Source organism: Miscanthus floridulus, chromosome 15 (assembly GCF_019320115.1).
Source record: "Miscanthus floridulus cultivar M001 chromosome 15, ASM1932011v1, whole genome shotgun sequence".
Taxonomy (NCBI): Eukaryota; Viridiplantae; Streptophyta; class Magnoliopsida; order Poales; family Poaceae; genus Miscanthus; species Miscanthus floridulus.
The window spans coordinates 65,562,840-65,571,080 of record NC_089594.1 but is presented as its reverse complement, the minus strand read 5'-3'; positions in this window follow the sequence as shown (position 1 = coordinate 65,571,080).

The window sequence follows — 8,241 nt, the reverse complement described above, 5'->3', positions numbered from 1 at the left end:
ATTTTTATCAAATACAAACGAAAGTGCTACAGTAGCGAAAAGCAAAAAATTCCCGGAACTAAACGCGCCCTAAAACACACCCTTACTTTGCTGGAGAGCATCGATGAGCTTGCAGTGCGGTGCAGGATCGATTTTCTCTGCCATGCCACTTTTTTTTTCGGGACCGTTTTTCTTTAAAAGAAGTGAATTCTGCCATGCCACCTGGACCTGGTGACGGAATTGCGACGTCAGCTAGCTAGCTAGCTAGCTATAGGAGGACCGAGTTTCTCTGCTCGTCCACTTTGATTTTGCCACCCAACGAAGAAGAACCTATCCAATAATCCACGCCTTTTACGCACTTATTTTGTCCAAGGAATCGGTTTCTGCCGTTTCGAGGAAGGTCATGCATGCATGGGTGTAATTTTTCTCACCCGTAAAGAACAGACTTTTAGTTCAGACTTTAGTCCTAGTCACTTTTGAGCCTGGAACTAAAGACAAGATTATTTCTGATTGGAGCTGTCAACCGTGAATAAGTCATCCGCCCAACGGCTAGAGCCGTACCTTTTGCAGGAGGAGAGTAGGAAGGGATCTTTAGTCTCGGTCGGTGGCTCAAACCAGGACTAAAGGTCACCCTTCGGTCTCGGTTGGAGCTACCAGCCGTGACTAAACCTTTAATCCCCGTTGGTGGCTCTAACCAGGACCATAATTCTACCTGTAGTTCGAGTTTATACCACAAACCGAAACTACATATCCCGGCCTATATACTTTCTCCTTCTTCCTCCCCCAGCCCGAGCCATTTCAAGCTCTCTAACTGCTCTTTGTTCTTGCTCGTGGAAGGAGTTCATGCTTGCGGGATTAGTGAAGACTTTATTCCTCCTCTATTCTTCGGTTCTAAAGGTTATTAACTTTCATCCTCCCATGTTTCATCACTAGCATGGCTCATTTCGTGGTCTAGAAATACAGAAATTTGTGGTTTTTTAGATTGCGAATGATGGTGGATTTTTTTATTTATATACCATTTGAGCTCAAAATCACTTGATAGTTTGAATATGAAGATGAAGGAAGCTTGTAACACCTCGGGTGTTTAAATACTAAAACTTGCCATGTCATCATATGCATTGCAAAGCATTTGACATTTAGTGAAAATTTTGATATGCATACACTAAAACAAGGTTATCTTTATGTGATATGTGTTGAATTGTATTATTTGACTCAAGTTCAAAATTTGGTTTGGATTTGAATTTTCAAGAAAACCTTGAATTTCAGCATTTAAATCCTACCCTGAAAACCCATTTAAAAAATCTAAGCATATTTTGGGGTTGAGCCTAAAAGCAAAAGTGTAGAGCTTGGCAAGTTATACAAAGTTTGTTTTTGCAGTTTCAAAGTTGTTATGAAAAATTTGAAGTAATTTGAAAAGGCAAAATTCGTTAAATGTCCCCTATTTGAATTCAAAAGTTCATTTCAAAATGTAGACAGAATTAGGGGGTGGTTATAAAAGCAAAGTTGTAGAACTTTGAATTTTGAGCAACTTTTATTTTTGGAGATTTTTGAGTTGTTATACAAATTTGGGAGTAATTTGGATTTTAAAATGAATAGCATTTCTGTAAATATGGTGAACAGTGTCACGACCATCGCCCCACCGCCGACGACCTTCTGTTCGGTTCCAGACGTGCCTGTGGCCGCCCTTGGCTTCGCGCTGGCGTGGAGAAGGCCACTGCGTGTCGCCTCTTTGCTCTCTCATCCGCTCTATAAAGCTCAGACGACGTCGCCGTGCTTCATTTCGCTGCTCTGTTTTTCCCGTCTCCCTTGCTCATCTCCGGCAAGCCCTTGTCGTCGAACCAGCGCCTGTGCCGTCGCAGCAAAGCGCCCAATAGCTTCGCCTACTCCTTGCGCGCCTAGCCATCCAACTGTGGTCGCCTGATTCCACCGGGAACCGCCGCTAGCAGCCTTTCTTCCTCACGGCCGATAACTTCTCCGTCGTGGTTGCGCCGTCGTGGCCAGCGCCCTCCGGTGAGCCGTTGCCCTTGCTTTGTGTACCTACAGCTCTGTCTCGATGCTGTGGTGCTTATTCCCTTGTTGCTTGGTTGTTTTGCCCACTACAGTCGCCGGAACACCGCCACCGACGAGCTTTGCTTCGCCGTGACCACCGTGGACGTCGATCCGCGTCACCGTTGCTTCTCCGGTCTCGCTCTTTGCTCCAACGTGTTCGTGGTGAGCTACTGAACCTTCTCGTGCCTTTTGTTTCACTGATTTCGGCTTCGTTTCGCCGGTGTAGTGTCGCCGAGCCGCCGCGTCCGCCATGGCCGGCGTCAGCCTTGAATCATGATGTAATCGCTTAAGTTAGTGCCTTCAATCGATGCGCCTAGTCATGGTGATCGTTTTGGTACCTTGGCCGTCGCTGTTGGTCTCACCGTCGGCGAGGAAGCGTCGGTCAGCGCTGTCGCCGTCGTGGTCAAAGCTAGAGGTTGAAGATGACAAGTGGGACCCGAGTGTCAGTGACTCAGCAGTTTCAAAATGATTTTTTCTTTTTCAGAATTGAATGAATAGTGTCTATTTTTGTTATTTTTGTGTAGATTTATTTAGAGCTCCAAAAATTATAAAAATTTTTGTGTGACCTCTCTGTGATGAATATAATTTAGGAAAAATATAAAATATTGATTCACAGTACTTTCGAATGTGATAAAAATTGCTCATTTAATTAATAAATGGGTTTCCATGATTTTCTAGGCTTAATTAATTATCAAAAAATTATGAAAATTGTTTTGCCACTTAGTTATCATGTGATAAACATTTACAAAAATTTTGAGCTCAATTGGAACAAGTTGATTTATTTCATAATTTTGAAATTAAATAATTAATTCATAAAAGCAAATAGTAACATTTAATGATTTAGGTTTTGTTTGAAATTTTGGATTGAGTGATGACCTTGAATCATTAGCTGGTAATGATCCTTGGCAATTGATGTATGTGTTACGAAAAAGATTTACTGTACCACGAAGGAAAGTTGTATTCAATTTGTTAATTTTACATCCATCGTCAAGCATCATGTTTCGTATTCCGCATCATGTTAAACATGGCATTGTTACTATGTGTAGTAAACGAAGGTGAATAAGTGGTAGTTAATCAAGTTGCGGGGGAAGTTAATCCGTCTGTTGAGGTCGGATCGGATACTTGTGGAACGTCGGAGGAACCTAACTTTTCTGTCAACGAAGGCAAGCCCTGAATGCATTTAACCCTACCTTGTGTTTTACAAATTTTATCGCTTTTGCTTTTCTATACTGCATTAAGTGATTAGGAGTCAAGTGGAAACCTAATTAGTGCATCACCAACCTTGTTTTTCCATATCTGACTTGATTACCTGTTTTATTCGTAAATGTCTAGTTATACTTAGTCATGCTTAGTCGGGTGATTACCTGTCACCTAAGAATTTTAAATGGATCTTTGGTTACTTATGTTATCATGAGATATGAGCATGGATGTAATAAATATAGATCGGGCGGACTCGGTGTGTGAGAGCCACAAGACATGAAGGTCTTGTGAGCGGCTTCTTTCCGCCTGTGTCGATTAAGGTCCGTCCGTTGTTGAATTGCATGAGGTGAGACTTTATAGTACTAACCACATACTCCGATAAGCCTTAACTTGGTGATTCTATTACGAGAATGACTACCCACGCACTGAGAGTGGAGAGATGGCGGGAATAGCATGTACCCACGTGGCATTGGGCCGGATTGGTGCAGTACTATATTCTCGGGTGGCGCGGATCCGTTCTTGTTTTAGAAGATTCGGGGGTAGGTTGATATATGTAAGTCGGGGACCTGCATATGTTGTGTGGTCTGGAATCCCCAGCTGGGTTTAATCAGTTCGAATCGTCATTGCTCCTCGGTTATGGAGACTTAACTCACTGTTCATCATCGTAGTTAATAACTGAAACTTGAGCTGGATTTGAGAAAGAGTTTGATATGAGGTTCATGATCTCATTACGGATCATGGCAGATTCATATATGGTTCTTATGAAGTTTAAATGTTGAAATACTGAAATTTTGTAAAGAGCTTTTACGCAAAAGAACTTTGAGTATTGCTAAAGCCATATCTTGAATCCCTGAGCCTGCATTCCTGAGTCTTCTCAGTTTTTATTTCGGTTAAGTCTTGTTGAGTACTTTTGTACTCAGGGTTCGTTAACCCTTGTTACAGGTGAGCCTCATGAGCAGGTCTGTTTCGGACCTTGCTGCATGACTGTTGTTCCTGTCGATGACAATAAGTGAATGTGTGATCCTTGGGCAGGATGTTTATTTTGTGTGTTATGTTTATGTTAATTATGCCACTCCACTACTACTATGGTTTGTAATTATTATCGAACTTAGTTTGTAAGGTTTGAAACAACTGGTTTGTAAACTATGTTATCGTAAGACTTCCGCTATTTTACTCTGATGTATATATTTGAATAAATGTTGTAATACTGCAATGACTCTATAATGTGATCCTGCTCAGAAATCGTAGATGATTCGGGGTTCCCCGAGGACACCCGACAGACTTCTTAAGTTACCAGGAACATATGCACAGTTGTCAAAGGTCGTTGGACAATGACAAGTGCATGTGGGTCCTATAATTTAGGAGGTTCTGCCACAGAATAGTATCAGAGCGATCGTTACAAAGTCTTTGTTGTATTGTTTTACAAAAACTTCAAAATGATTTGGGACAAATAGATATAACTTGTTAATTTGGTCCAAATTGCTTCTGGCTTATCTTATTTCATTCTCACCATTCCTTAATTGATTAAAAAGGCTTTGTGTGGTGGAGTAGTAATCTTATTATGCCCTATATATAAATAATTGTGGTTATGTACCTTATAAGTTTTGATGTTTTTGTTCGTAAGAATGATTCATGCATCATGATTAATTCACTTGTTACTTCCTTCACCCTGAGTCTGGGTTGGGTAGTGAGTTTGGGTTGAGTTATGTGATCCATCCTGGCTATTCTTTAGATTTTGATCAGATTGTCTTAATTGAATTAATCTTGCTTCCTACAGTATGGCTCGCACCAAGGTAACGCCCTGTAAGTCCGTTGAACCTAAAGGAGTTCCTCATCACTAGCTTGCCCCTAGAAATGATGGTGCTAGCAGTAGCAACTCTAGGCCTGATCCCCAGGCAGAGATACAGAAGCTTTCAATAGAGTTAGCACAGGCTACTAGGGATAGAGCCTTGGATACTATCCGGCTGGGCAAGTTAAAGGAGCAATTGAAGTGTAGCACCACCGCTCATAAGAACTACGAGCGTATGTTAGTTCGTATGGTGGAAGGGAGAAATGAGGCTTGGCATAGGGAAGATGTAGCTAGAGCTAGAACGCATGAACTAGAATTTTATGTAGAAGATTTAGAAGAACATAATACTACTTTGCATGAAGAAGTCCATAGGCTGAGCAACCTCCTGGATCCAAATCATGAACCTCAAGCTGATGCAATGGACCTCGGTGTCATCATTGCTGATGATGATGAACTTGAAGAGGAAGAAGAAGAAGAAGATCCAGAAGAATTAGTGATGGTTGATGAAAGTGATAATGAAGACAGAAATGTTTTCGGAATGGATACCGATCATGAGGTTTGATGTGGTCAAGGAGAAGAGTAGAGTTGTAAAATAGGAGATCTAGTTAAGTTAAGTAGTCTTGTTTAGGTGCGAGCTTGTGCTTAAATAAGTAAACCCAATGTAATTTGTGTTTGTAGTAAACTCTGTTATATCTCAATAAAAGCTTGTGAGTAAAGTTTGGTTTATTATGAACAGATGCCTCATACTCGTGCTTCGGATATTCTTGGTTCTTCGCATGAAGAGGGTGGTGTTCCTGATCCACCACCAGTTCCGCCAACTTTAGCTGATGCTATAGCAGCACTGGTCCATGTGACCGTAGAAAATGCTCAATTGCTTCGAGAGATAGCTCAGAGTAATCAGAATATGGTGCATAATCAGAATATGGTGCAAGGAAACCATGGCCGCAATCATAGCAGGCAGGAGGCTACGTATGTTGATTTTATAGATACAAGACCCCCAGTGTTCACTAAGGTAGATGAACCATTGGAGGCTGATGATTGGCTTCGGACCATGGAGCAGAAATTTGATCTTATTCCATGCACGGAGATGCAGAAACCTGTGTTTGCTGCCCAGCAACTTAGAGGTGCAGCTGGTGCCTGGTGGGCAAATCTAGTGGCTATGCAACCAACTGGCATTCCAATAACTTGGGCTGAGTTTCGTACTGCCTTTAGAGCTCATTATATTCTAGAAGGGGTGATGACCATGAAGCTGGATGAGTTCCTTGCTTTGAAGCAAGGGGATCAAACGGTTATGCAATATGTGGGTAGATTCAATCACCTATCACAATATGCATCTGAACATATCAATACAGATGCCAAGAAAAAGAAATGGTTCATGAGGGGACTGAATACCAAATTACAAACAATGATGACTGCATGTGCCAATGTTACTTATCATGAGGCAGTGAATATTGCAATTGCTTCTGAGGAAAAGTATCAGCAACATAAGGAGATCAAGAAAAAGAAGAGTGTGCCGTCTGGATCTTTTGGTGGAAATCAAAAGAGGCAAAAGATAATCTATCATCTAGTCAACCATTATCGTCCTCCTTATCGTCCACCGTAGTTCCAAGCTGGGCAATAGTCAAATGTCCGTCCTGCTATAACTTACCTGAGTGCACAGCAGACAAATGCTCCTGGTGGCAATGCTCCAACATCCCAGGGTCACAATTATCCATGTTACAATTGTGGAAGGAACGATCACTTCTCCAGGGAATGTCCGTATCCCAGACAGGCTAATCAAAATTATCAAAAGGCCCCTGCCAATCAACAACAGGGTCAAGCACAAAACAAGAACCACAACCAGAATGCTCAGAAGGGCAAAGATAAAAGGAAGACATGATAGGTGTTCTATATTCAAGCTGGAGAAATTTCGGAAGGGGAGCCAGTGATGATGGGTATGTTTCCTATCGCCGATCACCCTATTGTTATGCTTTTTGATTCTGGTGCATCTCATTCATTCATCAATAGAACCTTTGTTGTAAAGCATGCAATTCCAATTGAGGAAACAAAGGAAAGTTTCTTTATACAGTCGCTCGAGGGATGTCTGTGTACTAAGAACATGGTATACCAGGTACCCATGAACCTAGATGGGCATATTTTTCCCACTACCATGATTATTCTCAAGGATCAAGATATAGATGTGATCTTAGGAATGAATTGGATGTATCAAGATAAGGCTATTATAGATGCTTTGAATAGGACATTAAGGGTGAGTTTGCCTGATAGTAGTTCTCAGCTTCTTATGCAACTTCCAACCTTAAGGAGATCAGTGGAAAGAGTTTGTGCAACTTTTGTCAAGGAGATTAGAGATATCCCAGTAGTTTGTGAATTTCCTGATATTTTTCCTAAGGATTTACCTGGTCTACCACTAGATAGAGATGTTCAGTTTAACATAGAGTTAAAGCCTGGAACAGCTCCGATCTCTCGGAGAGCTTATAGGATGCCTCCCAAGGAATTAGCCGAGTTGAAGACTTAGTTGCAAGAGTTGATTGAGAAAGGATTTATTCAACCTAGTTCATCGCCTTAAAGATGCCCTACAATTTTTGTGAAAAAGAAAGATGAGACCCTGAGGTTATGTGTTGACTCTCGTCCATTGAATGAAGTGACCATTAAGAATAAGTATCCCTTACCTTGGATAGACTTGCTTTTTGATCAACTGGCCAGAGCCAAAGTTTTCTCCAAGATTGATTTATGGTCAGGCTATCACCAAATCAAGATTAAGCCTAAAGATATTCCCAAAATGGCATTTACCATGAGATATGGATTATATGAATACTTAGTAATATCTTTTGGTTTGACAAATGCCCTAGCTCATTTCATGTATCTGATGAATTTAGTATTCATGCCTGAGCTAGACAAGTTTGTGGTGATGTTTATTGACGATATCCTAGTTTATTCCAAGAACAAGAAGGAACACGTGGAATATCTCAGAATTGTCCTGGCCCGCTTAAGAGAACATCAATTATATGCCAAATTCAGTAAGTGTGACTTCTGGCTTAAGGAAGTACAGTTTCTTAGACATGTCTTATCAGCTGAAGGAGTTGCTATTGATCTAAGCAAAGTTAAGGATGTGCTTGATTAGAAACCACCAACCACTGTCCATCAGGTTTGGAGTTTTCTGGGAATGGCAGGGTATTACCGTCGTTTTATTCTAGATTTCTCTAGAGTATCCAAGTCCATCACTG